At 38.0% G+C, this 21,693-nt stretch overlaps 1 pseudogene; it reads right to left on the bottom strand.

Moving 5' to 3' along the window:
• Positions 1 to 4,920: 4,920 nt before the first annotated feature.
• LOC145060683 (5S ribosomal RNA) lies at positions 4,921 to 5,038 on the bottom strand (annotated as a pseudogene).
• Positions 5,039 to 21,693: the final 16,655 nt, after the last annotated feature.

The following is a 21,693-nucleotide window of genomic DNA, read 5'->3' on the forward strand; positions in this document are numbered from 1 at the left end:
GTCGTGGTTCATCATATAGTACTCTCTTACGAACTCACTATATGAGTCAGGAAGTGACTGAAGAACCCAGTCAACAACTAGCTCCTCACAGACAACGGATCCCAACATTCTTAACCTATCAATGTGTGACTTCATCTCTAGGACGTGTGCACACACTGACTTTCCTTCTTCATGTTTACTTGCCAAAAGGGCTTGAGTGAGCTTGAACTTTTCAAGCCTTCGAACTTGTGGGTTAGAGAGAATAATTGGAGGAGGTGGAGGAAATGAAGCATGATCTCTTGTTCCTCGATCAAATCGTGGAATATCATCTTCATGTGGAAAGCTTGTTCCACGAGATTTGGGAATACCATAGTTGTCATACTTTGACATCTACAAAATGGGAGAAAACAAATTTAAGTTAGTTGATTAATTGAGTCCTTAATAAGTCACCAAAATGAGATATTAAGGCTAGGACCCAACACAATACGCTACAACGTAGAAAAGGGATGCCATAATCTAATTGCAGAATATTTGAAGGTAAGTGAATGACGATTCACTAATTTTCCACCACGAAAAACGAAAAATTGATTAAGTTTTAAATGCTTTGAAAACTCCTAGATCTTTTGAGATTTATTGAACTTTTCAATGGCATGTTTAAATCTCGATATGCCCCTCTAGTTTGTGACTGGGATACTGAGGATCACAAAGCGGGTGTGAATAACCATGCAAACTTACATGGTGCCACCACATGTTACAGTCACCTATTCGATGTGCCGGTTAACCACACACGATCCACCGAACTATGACAAACATTGAGTCACCCTTTTCTACCTTTGCTTAGAACCATTTAGTGTGCCGGTTAACCACACACGCTCCACTAACGTCTTCGCAAGGGCACAAAGTGTAATTTCATGGAATTGCATCAATTAACTTTTGCCTAAAGTAACTAAGATTGAGAATTTTGTAAAAGCATTTAGTTACTTTTGTACTTCATCATACTTATAATGGAAGGTTTCTGTCCTATCCTACCCGTTCGGCTAACGACCCTCCACTAGTCAAGAGTGCGGTGGGTAAGAGTGGATACCTATTCAATCGCCATTTTATAGGCAATTTCCTTAAACACCCCTTATAGACCAGCTTCGTGAATGAGGCCTACTAATGGTAAGACTGACTTTTACTCATACATATATACAATGTTAGAGTTTTAATGTTATATATAGTATATGGTGTATTTTACACTTTTAAAATACTAGGTGGTCAAATTTAATAATTATACTTTTAATTTAATTAAATTGTAAACCAAAACTTTTATGGATTTATTAAATCTTTCTTAATTATACACTTTAATTAATTAATAAAACCATAAGGGTGTGATATGAACTTTTCAAAACAATACTAGGGTTTTAGAATTTAACATTTCTAAATTAAACTTTTAATCAACTTTTAAATTCCAAAATTTGAGGGCACGTTTTTGAAACATTTCAAAACATTAGGGTTTTAACTATTTAAATTTCAAAACAAAACTTTTAAGTTCAAATTTAAACTATAAAACTTACATGGGCACAAATGAAACTTTTTCACAACACAAGGATCAAATAACAAATAATAGAAATTAAACAATTAATTTTGTCATTATCTATATTTGACCTAATTTCAATTTCTTGCAAGATAAGTTACCAAATTAATACAAATAATCAATCTTTAATCATATAAGGAAGTTATTATCTAATCAATTGGTAATTATCTTTTGTTTAATCAATGATATTCTCAAATATAGGATAAAATTCGAATATTAAAGATCTAAAACAATTAAGGCAAGTATCCTCAAGCAAAACATCAAGAAATCCCGAAACTGCCTCCTTCTGACGCTCGAACTCGCCGAGTTCCTCTATGGACTCGCCGAGTTGGAGCTACTCGCCGAGTTCATCAGACAGGGGACCACAAAATCGATTTTTGAAGCTTGAACAAATAACCAAGGCATCAATACAATAGAAACCAATCTAGGCTCTGATACCACTGATGGGTTTTAGCCATAAGAACATCCTATGTGCTCATACAAACCCTAATGCTTGGATCTAGGTTTCTCTATTGTACATGCAATTCATCCAAGACTTTAAACCCTAGATCTAGCATACAATTAATCAAATTAACTTATGAATGGGGTTTAGATCTTACCTTGATTGTTATGTAGCAATAACAATCTCAAATCCTCCATGTAATGACTTTAGCAAGCTTAGAGTCACAAATGTCACTCCTCTAATGGTTCACAAACACCAAGAGCAAGAGGATGAAGAATAAGGAGAGAGGAGGCTGCCCAAAACGTGTGGAAACCCTAAGGAACAAGTCCCTCACGTTTTTGGTGCTCTATGGATCTTTAAATAGTGAGGCTATTAGGGTTATCTAACAAGGAAACCCTAATTTGGATGCTTAAGCCCTAAGCAACCCATGGACTCCTTCCTTAAAGGCCTAGGACGATTTCTAATGGGTTTCCCCATAGAATTCGTCCACCCCTCTAATATGGAGTCCATTAGCTCAATATTCAACTTATCATACAATTGACAGTTCTAGTCCCTTAAGTTCAATTAATGTCTTTTAGCCACAAAATTAATTCCTAATTAATTATTGACTAATATTAATTAAACAATATGATTTCTCCTTTAATATATCATTCTCATAATATATTAATAAATCATAATTAATCCTCTTTCTCCATAATTCATCCTATCAAGTTGCTTTGGTGAAGGCAACCCAAAAGGACCATGCACCATCGGGTCAAGTACATACCAAAATAGTTATGGACTTAAAAACTAATCCAACAAAATTGTAGTGCTAAATGCAAAAAGCTAAATTGTAATATCAATTCACTATTATATTTCCTAAAGATATCTTTATAATCGTTAAAAGTTTTGAAATAAGTAGCTTAAAATAACTTACAATAACAATAGTTAAAAATAATTGTATATAAATGATTATATTGTTACCTTTGAAATAAAAAAAAATGTTTGATGTTTTAAAAAATTACACTGATAGAAATTAAAACGTTAAGCAAATAAATTATAAAAATGAATTAACAATAACAACAACTATAAATAATATTAAACCATATATTATATTTAATTTTACTCATGTGTAACTTGCAGGTAGAGGTCATTCAAAAGATTGAGATTATGCAGTTTTAATAGATGTATATATTATCATATAATTCAAACTTATCAATATACTATATCAACTTAGTATACGAATTATTATATCAAATTTAACAACAACATTATTGTTGTATTTAAAAAAACATATATTTGTAAAGATTTCAGTTATATAGATGTTTCTGCGCAACGCGCGGGCATTCGCCTAGTTATAGCTATAATTTTCTTGTAGAATTATCATTTTAGCTCATTTAAGGAGTTTTATAGTTAATTTTGTTATTTTTTTTATAAAATCAATCCTAAAATTAAGTTTAAATTTCAAATTTGATTCCTATAGTTTGCAAAAAAATAATCATATGGATTTTTAATTTTATTTTTCATTTTTTATATACTTTATTTATTTTCGTTTTTTATATATATATATACTTTTTTTATTTTCAGTTTTTTAGATATATACTTTATTTATTTTCATTTTTTAACTTTATTTTTCAACAATTTGATTTTTTTTTAATTTTTTTTACCTTTTATTTTTTGTTTTTTTGAACTTTAGTTCTTTATGGTTTTTCTAAATTTATTTATTTATTTTGATTCAAATAAATGAACATGAATTCGATTTAAAATATTATAATAAGTTTTTTTTATAGAGACCCACTATTATTACTTTTTTTTCTTTCTTTTAGTCTATAATCAAATTGAAAAATATTATTTTGAAGTTAAACTACTAATATCACGTATACAAATATGATTTAATTTGCAAGTTATATCACACACTGAAACACTAATCATCAATAAACAAGTTGTTTGTTCTTTTTTAATTTTAATTTTTTTCGTAACATAAATAAAGAGCATTAAAGAATTAAAAAAATAAAAAATAGTTGGACCGAAATTACAATTATAAATACAATTTTTTATTTACTTGAATAAAAATGAAAAACTACAAAAACTATAAATTACCAAAAATGTAATATACTCTAATAAACTAATACATTTTGTATTTTTTTTTTGAAAATAATCAAGAAAAAGTTAAAAATACGAAAAGAAAAATTTAAATATAATACGAAAACAAATACAAAAAAAAAATACAAAATGTGTAAAATATATGAATATATTACAGTAAATAAAAAACGAAAATAAATAAAGTGTGTGTGTCTACACACACACACACACATATATATATATATATATATATATATATATATATATATATATATATATGTACTAGTTTATAACCCGTGGGAATCACGGTTATAAAATTAATCAAATTTTTATAGTAGAAACTCAAAATTATTAATCACTTATTTTAAATAAATTATTAATTTAAAAGATATTTTTATTAGTTATATGAAATTATAATCGTTGATTCAAATAAATATGTAAAATTGATTTTTAATATATATTAGATATTTTTTATTTGTGAATTAATGAAACAATAATATAAAATTTAAAATTTAAAATAGAGAATAAATACATTGACAAATAGCATCACATTAATGAGGATGTCTAATAAATTTAAAATGGAGAACTAATAGTTTGACAAGTGGCAACACATTAATTAAGAGGTCTAATATTGTGACATATGACAAAAACACTACTCTTTTATTAGTATAGGGATATATATATATATATATATATATATATATATATATATATATATATATATATAGAGAGAGAGAGAGAGAGAGAGATTCTAAGTATTTCTTGTGTGGATGTAGGAATGATTGTGAGCCAATCATTTTAAAAACCTAAATAAGTGTGTAACGTCCCCCTCTGGCACATATCACAATATTGTCCGCTTTGGGCCACTCGGCACGAGGACTTCCCAGGGGGTCACCCATCCTAGTACTACTCCCGCCCGAGCACGCTTAACTGCAGAGTTCTTATGGGATCTGCTGCCCTCATGGCTTTAAAACGCGTTGTGATAGGGAAGGTATCCACACCCCTTATAAGGAATGCTTAGTTCTCCTTCCCAGCCGATGTGGGATCAGATCTAACCCACTTTCCAATTGTAACGCCCGTAGATCAGGGCTAGTCAATTTAGAGACAATAAGCGTCAAAAATGACTTTTTGATAGAAGATTATTTAGGATGAATAATCCTAACTAAGTGGTAGTATATGTTACAAGGTTTTCGTGCATATAAAGAACGCCAAAATCCGAGTTATAACGAAGAAGTTATGACTTGTTGAAGTTTCGCGACAGAACCGACACAACGCTGAATGACGTAAAAAGTGAATTTACGTTAGAGTGATATTTAGCCTTAGCGATCTAAACGAGAATCGAAGATCTCGTTGTTAGTAGCGAAACGACGAAAAGTTAGGCAAGAACGGACGTCAAACGAAGAAGTTATGAATTTATAACGAAAATTTCTGTCCCGGTCTATTAAAAATAAATAATAAAAATAAAAGTCAAAATTAGCCGACGGAGTCTAAACGAAAGTCGTAGAGCGTAGTCTCACCTACGCGTGGATATAAATAACGTCGAAAACGGAGTTCGTATGAAGAAGATATGAATTTTCAAAGTTTATTAAATAATTAATAATTAAATTTAATTATTAACTCCCGATATTATCCGAAGACGAGTCATCGGACTCATCCGAAGTACGCCCCGCGTACAGCGAAGCATGACGACCTTCGCACTCGAGTTCTTCGGATGACGAACGCCATGACGATTTCGGACGAGTACACCCCGCGTACTCCGAGGCTCCAGCCTCCTATAAATAGGCTGCGAGGGCAGACGGCTTATTTGCTCTTTTTCTCTCTTCTCTCTACCGTTTTGCATCGTTTTGCGTGCCCGAAGTGTCCCGAAGCCCCGGTATCAATCCCGAGTCCCGAAGCAAGATCCGAAGCCCCGAGAATCCCGAAGAGCGTGATTCCCGAGCCGAAGCTCTGCCCGCGAGAAGTTCAATTTTTGTGAAGATCTTCTAGATCTGCGGAGATATACTACTTCTGCAAGCCGTAGTGCTGTCTGATCATCTTCTGATCAAGTGAGTGTATACTACCTTTTCATAAACACGATAATAATACAAGTATGGTTTGAGTGTATTAATTATATTGTTGTTTATATGTGTGAGGGTGTAGTTACTTTCTTCTAACACATAAATATGAAGTATTTGCTATGAAATACATGCTATGTGTTTATGCATTATTTGTCTATTTGAGATGGGCGTGGAGTTGATGTTTTATACAAGTGTTAAATGATTTAAACTGTGTAAGTATTTATATCTACGAAAATGTTGGGTAGAACTTGGGTAGATGGGATAGTTGGTGACTATGGAGTTAGCGCCTATTGTATAAACCTTGGCGACGATGTGACCTCGTGCCTATTTGATGAACCTTGGCGACTATGGAGTTAGCGCTTGTTGAGTAAACCTTGGGGACTATGGAGTTAGCGCTTGTTGAGTAAGCCTTGGCGACTATGGAGTTAGCGCTTGTTAAGTGAACCTTGGTGACTATGGAGTTAGCACCTGATAACTATGGATTTAGTACTTGATAAATAAACTTTGGCAACAATGGATTTTGTGCCAATTCCTTAGGAATAAAGGAATGAAGGATAGTTGGTTCTTAGGGTAAAACCTTAAGAAGATAATGGGGATGGGTAATTGGGTTGATTGTTTGCTGATTAAATATAATAATTATATTATTGTGGGTTGAAAACCCTATATGCTCACCAGGCTCCCAAGCCTGACCCACTCAGTTTTCTTTTCATTACAGGTAATGGCACAAGGGTATAAGTTGGCGGACTTGACGAGAGATTTTGGATTATAGATCAGTAGTTATAAATAACTATTGTAAGGTCTATTTTATATTGTTTATGCTTTTGGTCTGTATCGAACATGACATCCCAAGGTTTTATTATTTAATGAAAATACATTCTCTTTGAGAAATGTTTGGATAAATGGTTATCATATTTTTGTTTTTGGGAACAAATTCCGCAACAGTTTTCTTTAAACGATTACTCTGATTTTAAAAAACAAAGCATAAACAAATCGGTCTTTTCTAGCCGTGATTTTGGGGATGTCACAGTTGGTATCAGAGCATTAGTTTAAGCGAACTAGGAATTTGTAGGATTTCTAGACTTAAACTTAGAATGCTAAGCGATAATTGTGAGATGAGTGTCTACCATATTTTAGGCACGAGCACTAGTATATTTTAGGAAAGATGCCTCCAATGCTTTTATGTGCTAAATGCTATATGTTTGCCATATATGAAATTGTTTGTTTGGATCTATGGTCTGTTGCTGACCAGATCTGGAAACCTTATGTGTTTAGGATTCTAAGTGTGTGTCTACGATATTAGAACTAGCATGTAAACGTTTCGGAGTGATAAGGATGATTTGAATATCTATCGTGAATAAGGATCTGATTTCACCTCATTCGGTGTATAGATCAAAAATGGTGAGAACGAGGAGTGGAGTTGGAAATGCTGATGACAACAGGAATCAAATACCAGTGATTGAGCAAATACCTGTTGTAGCAGCAGCGCCTGAACCAATGACAATGGCCGGAGTTCAAGTGATGATCCAGGCAATGTTGAATAATCAGATGGAAGAAACCAGACGTCTGATAAGGCAGAATCGCAAAGAATTGTCAATTCAAGTTGAAGAGCCCGAAGTAAATGGAGGGCAGTCTGAAGGAGGAAACTATAGTGGGACCATTGGTCAAGCCAACCCACCAATAGTTCGTCGAAACAATCATGATGGAGGCAATGATGGACGTGGATGCAAGTACAAGGATTTCATGGCATCCAAACCACCATGTCTTTCTGGGAGCCCGACACCGGTGCAAGTCATGGACTAGATCTCCGAGATGGAGACAATGTTTGAAAGTTGCAAGTGTAGCAACAGATAGAAGACCGCTCTTGCAATCCCTCTGTTAAAATCTGGAGTACTGAGCTGGTGGAAGTTACTGGTTGGTTCGATGCCCAAGGAGGAAGCTAGCAAGATGTCTTGGGAAGAGTTCGTGGTGCAACTGAAAATGCAATACTGCTCTGAGCAAGATCTTCTGGAAATCAACAATGAGTTCCAGAATCTGAAGAAAGGAAAATTGAGCGTCACTGAATACGCTACGAGCTTTACGGAGAAGATGAAGCTTATTCCATACCTAATTCCAACTGAACTTTCCAAGGTCAACAAGTTTGCCAATGGATTACCAGCGGACTTTGGTCCGATATTCAAGCAAGCAACCACTCTGAAAGCCGCCATCTGGGCAGCCAAGAATGTTGAGACCCAAATAAAAGAAAAGGGTCTGGAAAAAGCTGAAGTTGGAGAGAAAAGGAAGCGTGAAGGATCTTCAATAATCGACAAAGAAAGTAAATTCTCGAAATCTGGGGGAAGAGATGAAGCTAAGTGGTGTGAGAAGTGTAAGAAGAAACACTTCGGGAAATGTAGCGAGGATATGACTTGCTACAAATGTGGGAAGACAGGGCACTACGCCAACAAGTGCGCACCCATCAAGAAGGTGTGCTATAGATGTAACGAAGAAGGGCATATTTCTAAAGAATGCCCAAAGAAAAACACACCTCCACAGCCAAGGGCATTCAACATGTTCCTCAACGAAGCAGAAAAGGATGGGAGGATTAAAAGATGAAGACTTCATATTAATATATAAAGTCTGTATCGGGAAGCATAGCCTGTTAGAGGCATAGTATAGGGTGAACTTGAACTTTTGTGTAATAGTTTCAAGAATTAATATAAACCCTGGTTTTGTTATCTGATGTGTTGAATGATTATATGATTTATGTATGGTGACTTGGTTAACTACGAGACAATGCTTGGGATGAGTATGAGTAGGTGTGAATGGTAGTAGAGATCTATACTACCGGAAGCACAGGACTCACGCTTGGATCAGGGAAAGTCACAAGGTTACCAAGAAGCTACTAATTGATTTCGTTTTATTCAAGTTTGTCATTACCCTTGTTTCGGTAATGGCTAGTAGGATGATGGTTATTCCGACCCTAGTGGTCATATTAAATTGAGTCCGACCACGATGAGAGGTCATCGGGACACGACCCATCGATTAGTTACAATAGATAAATGAATGTATTTATCCTTAGAAGAAGAAGGAGTCCACAATAAGGATTTATTTTGTAAGTTAAAGATGTCGATCGAAAGTCCAACGTAGTACGAAGAGCAGATGCAGGATTGAGCATCAAGGTTATTACTTAGGATGGAGAGATAACTTATGGAGTCAGTATACGAATCCTATTTCGTTGATGATTCCGGGACGTAATCATCCTAAGGGGGAGATAATTGTAACGCCCGTAGATTAGGGCTAGTCAATTCAGACACAATAAGCGTCAAAAATGACTTTTTGATAGAATATTATTTAGGATGAATAATCCTAACTAAGTGGTAGTATATGTTACAAGGTTTCCGTGCATATAAAGAACGCCAAAATCCGAGTTATAACGAAGAAGTTATGACTTGTTGAAGTTTCGCGACAGAACCAACACAACGCTGAATGACGTAAAAAGTGAATTTACGTTAGAGTGATATTTAGCCTTAGCGATCTAAACGATAATCGAAGATCTCGTTGTTATTAGCGAAACGACGAAAAGTTAGGCAAGAACGGACGTCAAACGAAGAAGTTATGAATTTATAACGAAAATTTCTGTCCCGGTCTATTAAAAATAAATAATAAAAATAAAAGTCAAAATTAGCCGACGGAGTCTAAACGGAAGTCGTAGAGCGTAGTCTCACCTACGCGTGGATATAAAGAACGTCGAAAACGGAGTTCGTATGAAGAAGATATGAATTTTCAAAGTTTATTAAATAATTAATAATTAAATTTAATTATTAACTCCCGGTATTATCCGAAGACGAGTCATCGGACTCATCCGAAGTACGCCCAGTGTACTGCTGTACGCCTCGCGTACAGCGAAGCATGACGACCTTCGCACTCGAGTTCTTCGGATGACGAACGCCATGACGATTTCGGATGAGTACGCCCCGCGTACTCCGAGGCTCCAGCCTCCTATAAATAGGATGCGAGGGCAGACGGCTTATTTGCTCTTTTTCTCTCTTCTCTCTACCGTTTTGCATCGTTTTGCGTGCCCGAAGTGTCCCGAAGCCCCGGTATCAATCCCGAGTCCCGAAGCAAGATCCGAAGCCCCGAGAATCCCGAAGAGCGTGATTCCCGAGCCGAAGCTCTGCCCGCGAGAAGTTCAATTTTTGTGAAGATCTTCCAGATCTGCGGAGATATACTACTTCTGCAAGCCGTAGTGCTGTCTGATCATCTTCTGATCAAGTGAGTGTATACTACCTTTTCATAAACACGATAATAATACAAGTATGGTTTGAGTGTATTAAGTATATTGTTGTTTATATGTGTGAGGGTGTAGTTACTTTCTTCTAACACATAAATATGAAGTATTTGCTATGAAATACATGCTATGTGTTTATGCATTATTTGTCTATTTGAGATGGGCGTGGAGTTGATGTTTTATACAAGTGTTAAATGATTTAAACTGTGTAAGTATTTATATCTACGAAAATGTTGGGTAGAACTTGGGTAGATGGGATAGTTGGTGACTATGGAGTTAGCGCCTATTGTATAAACCTTGGCGACGATGTGACCTCGTGCCTATTTGATGAACCTTGGCGACTATGGAGTTAGCGCTTGTTGAGTAAACCTTGGCGACTATGGAGTTAGCGCTTACTGAGTAAGCCTTGGCGACTATGGAGTTAGCGCTTGTTAAGTGAACCTTGGTGACTATGGAGTTAGCACCTGATAACTATGGATTTAGTACTTGATAAATAAACTTTGGCAGCAATGGATTTTGTGTCAATTCCTTAGGAATAAAGGAATGAAGGATAGTTGGTTCTTAGGGTAAAACCTTAAGAAGATAATGGGGATGGGTAATTGGGTTGATTGTTTGCTGATTAAATATAATAATTATATTATTGTGGGTTGAAAACCCTATATGTTCACCAGGCTCCCAAGCCTGACCCACTCAGTTTTCTTTTCATTACAGGTAATGGCACAAGGGTATAAGTTGACGGACTTGACGAGAGATTTTGGATTATAGATCAGTAGTTATAAATAACTATTGTAAGGTCTATTTTATATTGTTTATGCTTTTGGTCTGTATCGAACATGACATCCCAAGGTTTTATTATTTAATGAAAATACATTCTCTTTGAGAAATGTTTGGATAAATGGTTATCATATTTTTGTTTTTGGAAACAAATTCCGCAACAGTTTTCTTTAAACGATTACTCTGATTTTAAAAAACAAAGCATAAACAAATCGGTCTTTTCTAGCCGTGATTTTGGGGATGTCACAAAGTGTTAAATGGTAATTTTAACCATTAAATAATTTTGATAATTAATAAATATTTAATTACCCTAAAATGTTGGATTTACTTTCCTTAAATCATATGTGTGTCCAATTTAAAAACCCTATTTGCTCCAATCTCGATTCTTCGCCTCTAATTCAATCCAAAGAGCGTCCTCTTGGCTGCCAACCATCGCCACCATCATCTCCATCACCGGCCACTAACATCATTTGACCCTTCATTGTCGGTCCTCCACCACTCACCTCTGTAGCCCTACCACAATTGTCGATCAGAAAGGTCGGGTTTGTTGAAGCTGATTCTGACGGTGTACTTGGTGAAAGAAGCAGAGACGGTGTCGAATCCAACTTTACCGTCATTGTCGCCGCCAGATTTAGAACCGGAGAAGGGTTCAGGTCGATATTGAAATCAATGGTAACTAGTAGATTAAGGTACTACACATCAAGCTGAGGGTACAAGTAGAAACAAATTATGTTAGTTTATTTTGTAGAAATATATAATTATATATTTATATCACTAAAAAATTTCAAAACAAAAAATATTAACCTTCCCGGATTTATGATGAGGGACATCAAAGCTTAATATTGCTTTTGTCCTTGACATTACTTCATGAACAATTACTTTTGTTGAGGCCTGGAAAATGGAAAAATAATTATTATTGCAATTTTTTTAGAAACATTTTCATCATGTTTTTTATTTTTATTGATTATTAAAATGTTGGTTTGTGTTATTTGGAAGCATTCCTCGTGGCCTACCACAATCATTAGTTTCCAACTTTTAAGTTTGATGTTTCTATTTTTTTAACTTTGGCAGTAGCATCGTTAAACAATAATTTTGATACATTTTTTTTAACAAATATAGTTAAACATCAATCTTACATAATGTGCTGAAACTTATGATTTATGCTAATATTTTAGAACAATAGTTATTTATAAGGTGTTGTAGAATGACATGATTTATGCTATCTTTTTAAGAATGTATTTGATAATTTTTTATTTTAATATAATAGATGTTTTTCACGAAATACATCATTATTCTTTTTTTTTTTTTATCATAGAATGTCTCTTATTATTTTTGTTGGTCATGGGGACTTTAGCTTGTTTTTCTCGCAGCAGTCATTCTGATAAAATCTGATTTCATGAAAGTTATTCTCAAACATTGTTATACTCAAGGGCATGAAGTGCCCTTGAAGGTAATATAGACAATTGGTGCTTTAATCCGTTCATTGGATTATGGAATTAAATACATTTTTAATTTGAAAATGATGATTACGTATGCTATTTCTTAAAAGAGCACTTCCAGTGAACATTTGTAGCAAACATCGAATTAATTTTTGCCCAACATGATTTTTTTTTTGTGTTTTCTTATTTATCAACACCACTAGTCAAAAGAAAGAAGAAATGGACAAAGTCATGAGTTACTCACCTATATGTAACTCATTGAACCCCGAGAAGGTGGTAAATCTCAATCCACATGCTGATTTTTTTATTCAAATGCATGTTCTAAATTTCCATTTTACATTCATATATAATAACGGTGATGGTAATTCTGCCATAATTGAATCTTGATTTTCATTTATGTCGGAATAGAATCTCCAATTCCGATTCTATCGTAATTGAATCTCGATATTTCCTCTGTAATTTGTGCATTATCTACAATTCTTAGTTATTAGTTTTGGTGCAATTCATAAGTATTCAGATCTGTACAAAGGACTTTAGTGGTTTCTTTTTCATTTGGAAATGAACTATTCTTTCAGAATGGCTTGAAGAAGGTATCAATGATTGATCAATAATAGAAAGACTTGAAATTGAGTTCAATAACAAGTTACACCGAAGAAGATTAAGTGTGATTATTTGGACCATTGAAGAATATTAAGTATATTTGTTCAATAATTTTATATTTTAGAATGTTATTCTTAAGAATTTTATTCATTGTGAGGACATTCTATTAGAATATGTACAATTATATTAAAATATATCAGTATGTAAGAATATTTATGAAATTGTATTTAAGTTCGGATGTATATGAATATATTAGAATGTTGTTATCATTCAATTTCAGGTTCAAGAATTTTATTATTCTTTATTAATACTCTAATAGAAAACAGTCTAACAAAACAATATCATAGAACATCATTCTAACACAATTACATTCTGACAGAATTAAAATTGAATTAATTAAAAAAATCATAATTCAAAATTAAGATAATAAAAAATCTCTTAAAATCTGAAAATTTCCTTTTTAAAATTTGTGTTTCCTAATTTGAAAGTAATGGAAATGTACCTTTTTACCCTTTTATTAATTAAATGGTATTTTTCTAGTTTTTTAAGTTAATAATAGGGATAAATGTATTTCTTAAAATAACTAAAATGATTGGTCCACAATCATTTCTACATCCATACAATAATTAGTTAGAATACAATAACCTAAGCATATATATATATATATATATATATATATATATATATATAACAAAAAAAGTATATAATGTTAAGTTAGGTGTCTCAACCCATAAGTATAATTGGTATATACTTGATTTAATAATAAAACAGACTTTTGGGGTTGCCCTTAAGACTAGCAACTGCGAAGGATGATTTTGGAGAAAGAGGTTGATTTATTAATTTGATTAATAAATTGAAATAAGTGATTTATTAATATATTATGAGAATAAGATATTAATTAGAAATACTAATATTTAATTAATATTTAATTAGAATTAATTTTGGGATTAAAAGAATTAATTAAAAGTGTAGGGACTGAATTGTAATTGTTCAATAGTTGAGCAATAGGCAATCTAGAACCCTCCATGGGCTATGGACGATTTTCCTAAAGCCTTAGGGTTTCTAGAATAGTCTCTAATGGATAATCAGGAAAGTGGATAATTACCCGGTTTAAGATTATCTTGGACTTGGGCTTATCTAGGGTTTCCTATCTGCACTATAAATAAGGATATAACCCTAATATTTTCGGCCACTTCTTCCTAGTGAACTCCAACCGAAAATTTGCCTCCTCTCTTCTTCTCCACAAACTTCTTCGATTGCTAGTGTTGGGTGTGAGTCATTAGATGCGTGACAATTGTGATGCTTGTTCTCAAAGTCACAACAACACTAAGGATTTGGATTGTTATTGCTATATAACAATTGAATGTATGTTTTGTAACCCTAATTATGTAAATTTTTATTATATACTAGTGTTCTAGGGTTATACATTATTGTTCACATGATATGTTCAATTAGAGAAAACGTAGATCAATGTTAGGGTTGCATGCACACATAGGATTGTTTGTTATGCTCAAAATGCATCAGTGATATCAGAGACTAGTTTAGTTTTCTATTGAATTGATATTAATGTGAACTTAAACAAGGAGGAGAAAACATAATCATCATTCTGTTTATCAAACACATCGTGGAGTTCTTCCATCACGGCGTGTAACATCCATAAATTTTACACCAAATTTAAACTTTTTCGATCGTAAATAAAATCAAATAGCATCGTTTACAAAAAAAGTTCTCAAATCAATATCCATCAGAGTGTCCCAAAATCATAACATAAGGATGGGGAGCGGTACGGTCACGCCTTCGCCTTGCCATGATCTCCTGAAGTACCTGAAACAATAAACTGAAACTGTAAGCCCGAGGGCTTAGTGAGTTATCCCCAAAATACCAATACCATACTGACAATGCCATATTAGTAACAATCAATCAATCAACATGCATACTGGGCCATCGGCCTGACTGGACCGCCCTATTGGGCCTACAGTCTATCTGAATCTATCCTGAGCCTTCGGCATGACTGGTCCGCCACGTGGGCCTGCAGTCTCCCTGGACCGCTCATAGGGTATGTTGGCCTTCAGCACAAAGCAGGACCATCTCAACCCAACTAACAAGCAAATAACCATGTGCGCATAACATTAGGAAAATCATAGAATTCTCTCGTAACTAGAGTACCGACCTAGCAGGTCACTAACATACCAATCCTGACGGATCATAAGAGCATAACATACTGTTTACCCTGACTCCGATCTAACAGATCATAACCACACGTAGCATACCATAACAATAACAACAAAAAGGGCCGGCCTTGGTGCCGTAGACCCTATCGATATAGTGAGGATAACTCACCTTGCAGATGTCGACTCGGAAGATAAACTCCAACTCTCGGATCACTTGACACAGGCTCCACCACCTATGATCATAGTACAAAATACTCATGAGTCCTTAACCTTATAACGTACTCCATAACCCACTAGTCAACCCCTGGTCTAAGTCAAAGTCCTCAGTCAAGGTCAACAGTCCATGTTGACCCCTAACTCGTCGAGTACCCTCGGCTACTCGCTGAGTTCCTTGAAGCACATTCCAACTCGCCGAGGCATCGGGGTGACTCGTCGAGTTCCTTTGATTCTTGTCCAAACTTTAAGGCCACCTGTCGAGTTCCCTCCTTGCAACTCGATGAATACACACGTATACATAACCTAGGGAAAACTCATCTGACTCGCCGAGTTGTTCTTCAATTCGCCGAGTCTTATGGTAATCTTCATCGGACTTGCCGAGTTGTTCATCAAACTCGTCGAGTTCACGACCATATTCATGTGACTCGCCGAGTCAACCTTGCGACTCGCCGAGTCCATTCAGTCCTTTTTCCATACAGACCTATTTGGAGCCATGCAGCGGCTCCAAATCACAGATCCATGCTTCTAGGACATGATTTTCACGTAAAGTTGAAAACTTTACGTGCATGCATAGATACAAAGGTTCTAAATGCCAAAACTAAGCTCTTAATGGGGCTTCATGCTCAAGAGGGACCTCAATCATGAACAAAACTGAATTTTATGCTTCTAGAATCCAAGGAGGGTCTAGATCTGAAGTTCCAACCTCAGATCTAGCCCATAGCTCCTCTTTCCAACTTAATATTCCCTCAAAAACCCTAAAACTCAACCAATAGAAGAGATCCACAAGGAAAAGGCGATTTAGTTACCTCTAGAAGATGATAACTGAGATAGGTGTTGATGCTCACACTCTACTTGCTCCAATCTCCTTCTCCTCCAAGCCTCCCCCCTCCAAAGATCCTCTTTTCAAGCTTCAAACACACAATGGGCACACACACACGCGTATTAGGGTTTTAAGGGGTTCTCAAAGACTGCAAAGAGGCCAAAGTAGGCTGAGGCTCCTTTAAATAGAGGTGCAACCCTAGGATTTAGGGTTTCATCTGCCAGCTCTTACTCGCCGAGTCCCAATATGGACTCGTCGAGTAGGTCACTTAACACGCGATCCCACCCCACTGCTACTCGACGAGTAGGTCAACCAACTCGTCGAGTAGAGCTTAACCCAATAAATCATATTTAAACAATACCTGAGAATTGGGGCATTACAACGCTCCCTCACTTGAACTAGACTTCGCGCCCGAAGTTCGTTGGGATAAACAATGTTGGGTAATGATCGCGCATCTCCGCCTCCAGCTCCCATGTCCACTAGGATCCCCTCCGATGTTCCCACTGTACCTTTACTAAAGGTATTTCCTTGTTCCGTAGAATCTTCTTCTTCCTTTCCAAAATCGCCACAGGCCTCTCCACATAGTTCAGGTGCTCATCGACCTGAATGTCATCCAACGATACCACTGCCTCCTGGTCCATAATGCATTTTTCGCAATTGCGAAACATGAAATGTGCTGTGGATCCGGCTGAGCTCCTCCGGAAGCTCTAGCCTATAAGCCACCCTGCCAACCCTGGCAACAATCCTGAACGGCCCAATATAACGGGAACCCAATTTTCCCCTCTTCCTAATGCGGATCACATCCTTCCAGGGTGAGACCTTCAGGAGAACCATGTCGCCCACCTAAAATTCCAGCTCAGATCGGCGTCGATCGGCATAACTTTTATGCCGACTCTAAGTGGTCTGCAGTCGCTGTCCAATCTGCTGTATCTTCTTGGTAGTTTGCAGAACTACCTCTGTTCGACCCATAACCCTGTGCCCAACCTCGCCCCAGCAGACTGGGGTCCTACACTTCCGCCCATACAACAGCTCAAAAGGCGGGGTGCCAATACTGGAATGATAGTTGTTGTAGACAAACTCTGCAAGCGGTAGGTGGGAATCCCAACTCCCACTGTAACACCTAAAATCAGGAAGGCCTAGAAGGAAAGAAAACCCTAAGTCAAAGGGTCAACTCGTCGAGTCAAGTGAGGAACTCGGCGAGTCCGAGCGGGATCCGGGTCAAGGAGTAAGTGACCGACTCGGCGAGTCAGCTAAGGGGACTCGGCGAGTCTGGTCTGAATGAAGAAAACCCTAATCCCGAGAGTTGTATCCTATATAAAGGGTGTTATGTCCCTCCCGCAGCCTCCATATCATCCTAGAGAACCTGTAAACCCTAGATTTCGTGTGAGCTTCCATCATTTGAGAGAAATAGCTTTGGAGGAAGGAAACTTTGGAAAGGAACTTGAAGATCAAGAAGGTTGCTTCAAAGGAGAGGTGTAGATCCGAGATCTACTTCAGTTGGTGTTCATCTTGGAGGTAATAAGCTACTATCTTCCCTCCTTTGCATCTAGATCTATTTTTTTGTTATGAGATTTGGGGGTTTTATGGTTGTGTGAGACCCAATTCGGGCTTGGGGCTTAGATATGTTGTTGCAACTTCAGATCTAGGGTTGGGATGGTCCAATATGTCATAAAGCATCTGATATTGAGTAGTTGGTGAAGCCCTCTTGTCCTAAAACCTAGCCCTAGTGTGTTTTGAGCCTAGATCTCCTTAGTTATACGTAAAGTTTGCTACTTTACGTGAGGATTGAGCTTTGGCAGTATGGATCTATGATTTGGAGCCCCTGCATGGTTCGAAAAGCCACTGTATGGATTAAGATCTGGAGCGACTCGGCGAGTCACATGGGTGGACTCGGCGAGTTGGTTGAAGTTGGGCAAGAACTCGGCGAGTTGGAAGAACAACTCAGCGAGTCTATTGAAGATTGCCTTGGACTTGGCGAGTCTGTTCTTGGACTCGGCGAGTCAAGTCGCGAAACCCCGAACCCTTCGAGTTGAGACTCGAATCAGTGAGTCGAGTGGAGACTCGGTGAGTTGGACAGGACAGGACTCGGAAATCGGTAGACTCGGCGAGTCATGGAGTGACTTGGCGAGTCGAGTCGCGAATGGAAGGACTCTGAGCATATGAACTCGACGAGTCAGAAGGCAGACTCGGCGAGTAGGGTTGACCTGGAAGGTTGACTTTGACCAGGACTTTGACATTGACCAGAGTTGAATTAGTTGGCTTTCGGGGGACAGTTAGGCTAAGTGTTGCATTGATATTGGTAGCTCGGGGAGCCAGTGGAGCAGGAGTTCAGAGAGTTGCCGGGCAGCAGCTAGAGGGGTTATCAGCAAGTTTAGCAACTGCAGGTGAGTTTCCCTTTGTGTGAATGGGTCTAAGGCCACGATGTCAGCCCATGTAGTTATGAGTAGAAGACCCGGGGGTTAGCCCTAGGCACAGTATGCTAGTATGGTATTCAGGACGAGGTCTAATGATAGCAGGCGGGTGACCAAGGAATGGTTTATATGATAGTTTATACTTGTTGTCTGTGTGATACATGTATGTGCCTGGTAGGGAGGTGAGTGTGGGTGAGGACACGTACCTCACCAATAGCAGAGTGTGGATGGTGTTCCACATCTCATTAGCAGCAGAACAGGGGCGAGGCCCAAGTTAGGGAAGGAGTGAGTGTGGAATGGGCCCGTATCTCACTATTAGCAGGAGCATGGACGGGGTTCCATGACTCATCAGTAGCAGGACAAGGGCGAGGCCCAGGATAGGCGAGGCCTTAGGACAGGATCCGTTAGCAGATGTTTAGCTTATGTGTTGTGATATGTTTATGTGCTATTATATGTTAGTGGGCGAGGCCCAGTGACAGGCGAGGCCTAAGTGAAACAGATTTGTATCCGAGCGGGGCTCGAAGCCAAGCGGGGCCTGGAGCAGCGGGGCCATTATAGCGGGCGTGGCCCAGTATGTGCAGTATGTGGTTATGCATGGTATGTGTTAGGGTGGGGAACTCACTAAGCTTCATGCTTACAGTTTTCAGTTTTGGTTTCAGGTACTTCCGGTAGCGGAGGGAAGCTCTCGGGGTGATCGCATGGCACACACCATAGATTAGACAGCCTGGGAATGTTTTACTCTGATAACAAACATGTGTTTTGGAAATTAATACTTTGATTATGTTTTGGATGAATGATTTTGCTTTAAGTAATGTTTTATTAAAAGAAATTTTTAGTCTTGAATTTTGGGACGTTACAAGTTGGTATCAGAGCCTTGGTTTGAGGGATTCGAACGTACTCTCGGGTGTGTCTGAACTCAAACTGAGGAATTGGTATGGAAGTTTTCAAATTGAAAAGTCAGTTTTGTAAAAAGAGTTTGAGAAAGAAAACAGTTTTAGAAAAGCAAAAGAACTCAGAAAGAAAAGAATTTTGAAAGGAGAAAAAGGGTGTGGTGCATGCAATCAGCCGAGCTCAAGTAAGTACCCCAAATTACCCATACAAGTTTATGTTATGATTATCAGTCAGTAGAACAGCATGCTAAATTAGGACTAAGGATCTAGGGAGGATGCCTTATGTGCCTATTATATGTGCTTTGAGCTGCATGATAGTGCTGATTAGACAGTACGTAGTTGGATAGCCTGTTTAGGTTATGCCTGAGTTTATGAGTTTGTGTTGCATGCTAGTACAGATTCTTGCTACATGGATATGATTGCTTGAGTATGTTATGGTTAGATTTTCCCTTGTCTGAATGTTGCTTGCTTTGTGCATTATGGGATTCTGAGTGATGGGAGTTAGCCATTAGGTGAATACGTCACGTCACATGTGATCAGGGTTGAATAATCTCAGAGTACTGGATTTGGCCCTATTACGCAACTCTTGTTTGATTCCAACCGTTGTAGGGATGAGTCTTTTACTCGAAGGATTATCTGAGCCTCGTCACATGTGATGGTATTCAGGTGATGGCTAATTGGCATCACAAGGAAGCCTTCAGCAGCTGAGGACTGGTTTGATTTGAGTCGGAGGTTCCCTAGGGTAAGCCTAGGATGAGATAGTGTTGGGAACAGTAGTAGTGGAAAAGGGACCTGGTGGAGTCGAAGCAATTCCTGAGGAAAGTACGGATAGATGTGGAAGGTAGTATGGGCCCGTACTACTGAAAGCAGAGGATCCGTACTCGATTCGGGAAAGGCTGAGACAAGACTAGGAACCTGGTAGTGCGTGTGTTTGGTCTCGCAGCAGTGATAAGTATTCTGATAGTGGATGTATTATATTTTTAGCATGGTGACGTTGCGAGAGAGACCAGTGGGCGGATCAGGCGCCGGAGAGGGATCAGGCTCGGGTTCAGGAGCCGAGCAGCTTGAGGAGCGAATGAGGGAGTTGATATCAGTGGAGGTTACACGCAGTATTCTAGATCAAACTCCTGTGATCTTTGGCACGGTCAAGGAGGGTATATTGTAGATTTTGGATGAGAGGCTGTGAGCCTTCCGTACCGAGATGATGGCTTTGATAGGAGCGCGTACCTTGACATTTCGAGAGTTCAGGGCTTGCGGGGCACCATATTATCATGGGGCTAGGGACCCCATCGCTAGCAGCAGATGGTTGGCTGATGTTGCCAACGCATTCCGTACGAGCCGGTGTCCTGAGGCGGACAAGGTCAGACTCGCTTCCTGTCTTCTGAAGGACAGAGCGAGGGATTAGTGGGAGGATATCGGTCATGCTTTGGGGAATGATGTCGCGTTGGACGCGATGACATGGAGCGATTTATCGGCCAGGTTCAGGGCGGAGTTTTCACCAATTATTGAGGTGCAGTAGTTGGCACGGGAGTTTCAGGATTTGACGCAGACCACTGAGACTGTGCGGAGATCACCGCCAAGTTTAGGGAGAGGGCTCTTCTTGTACCGCAATATGTCGCAGATGAGGAGATGAAGAAGGCCCGATATCATGAGATGTTGAGGGATGACATCAGGCAGGTTGTGAGCAGGTCCATCTGCAAAACGTTGGAGGATATGATCGCGCGAGCTAGAGAGAGAGATTGATTTGGAGCAGATCCGGAAGAGGAAGTCGGATGAGGTTCAGGCAGCCACGGGCTCGGGCAAAAGTCCCAGGGGATCGGATTCGAGATCGAGGGATTATCAGGACCGCAGTCGGTGCGGGAAGTGTGGCAGGGCGCACGGGGGCGCGTGCAGGAGTGGTAGCGGTGGTGAGTCTGGCTGCTTCAAGTGCGGTCAGACTGGTCATTTTAGCAGGGATTGTACTATTACCACCACTCGGGGATCCGACCTAATA

Source organism: Lactuca serriola, chromosome 6 (genome assembly GCF_051521515.1).
Source record: "Lactuca serriola cultivar US96UC23 chromosome 6, Lser_US96UC23_V15, whole genome shotgun sequence".
Lineage (NCBI taxonomy): Eukaryota > Viridiplantae > Streptophyta > Magnoliopsida > Asterales > Asteraceae > Lactuca > Lactuca serriola.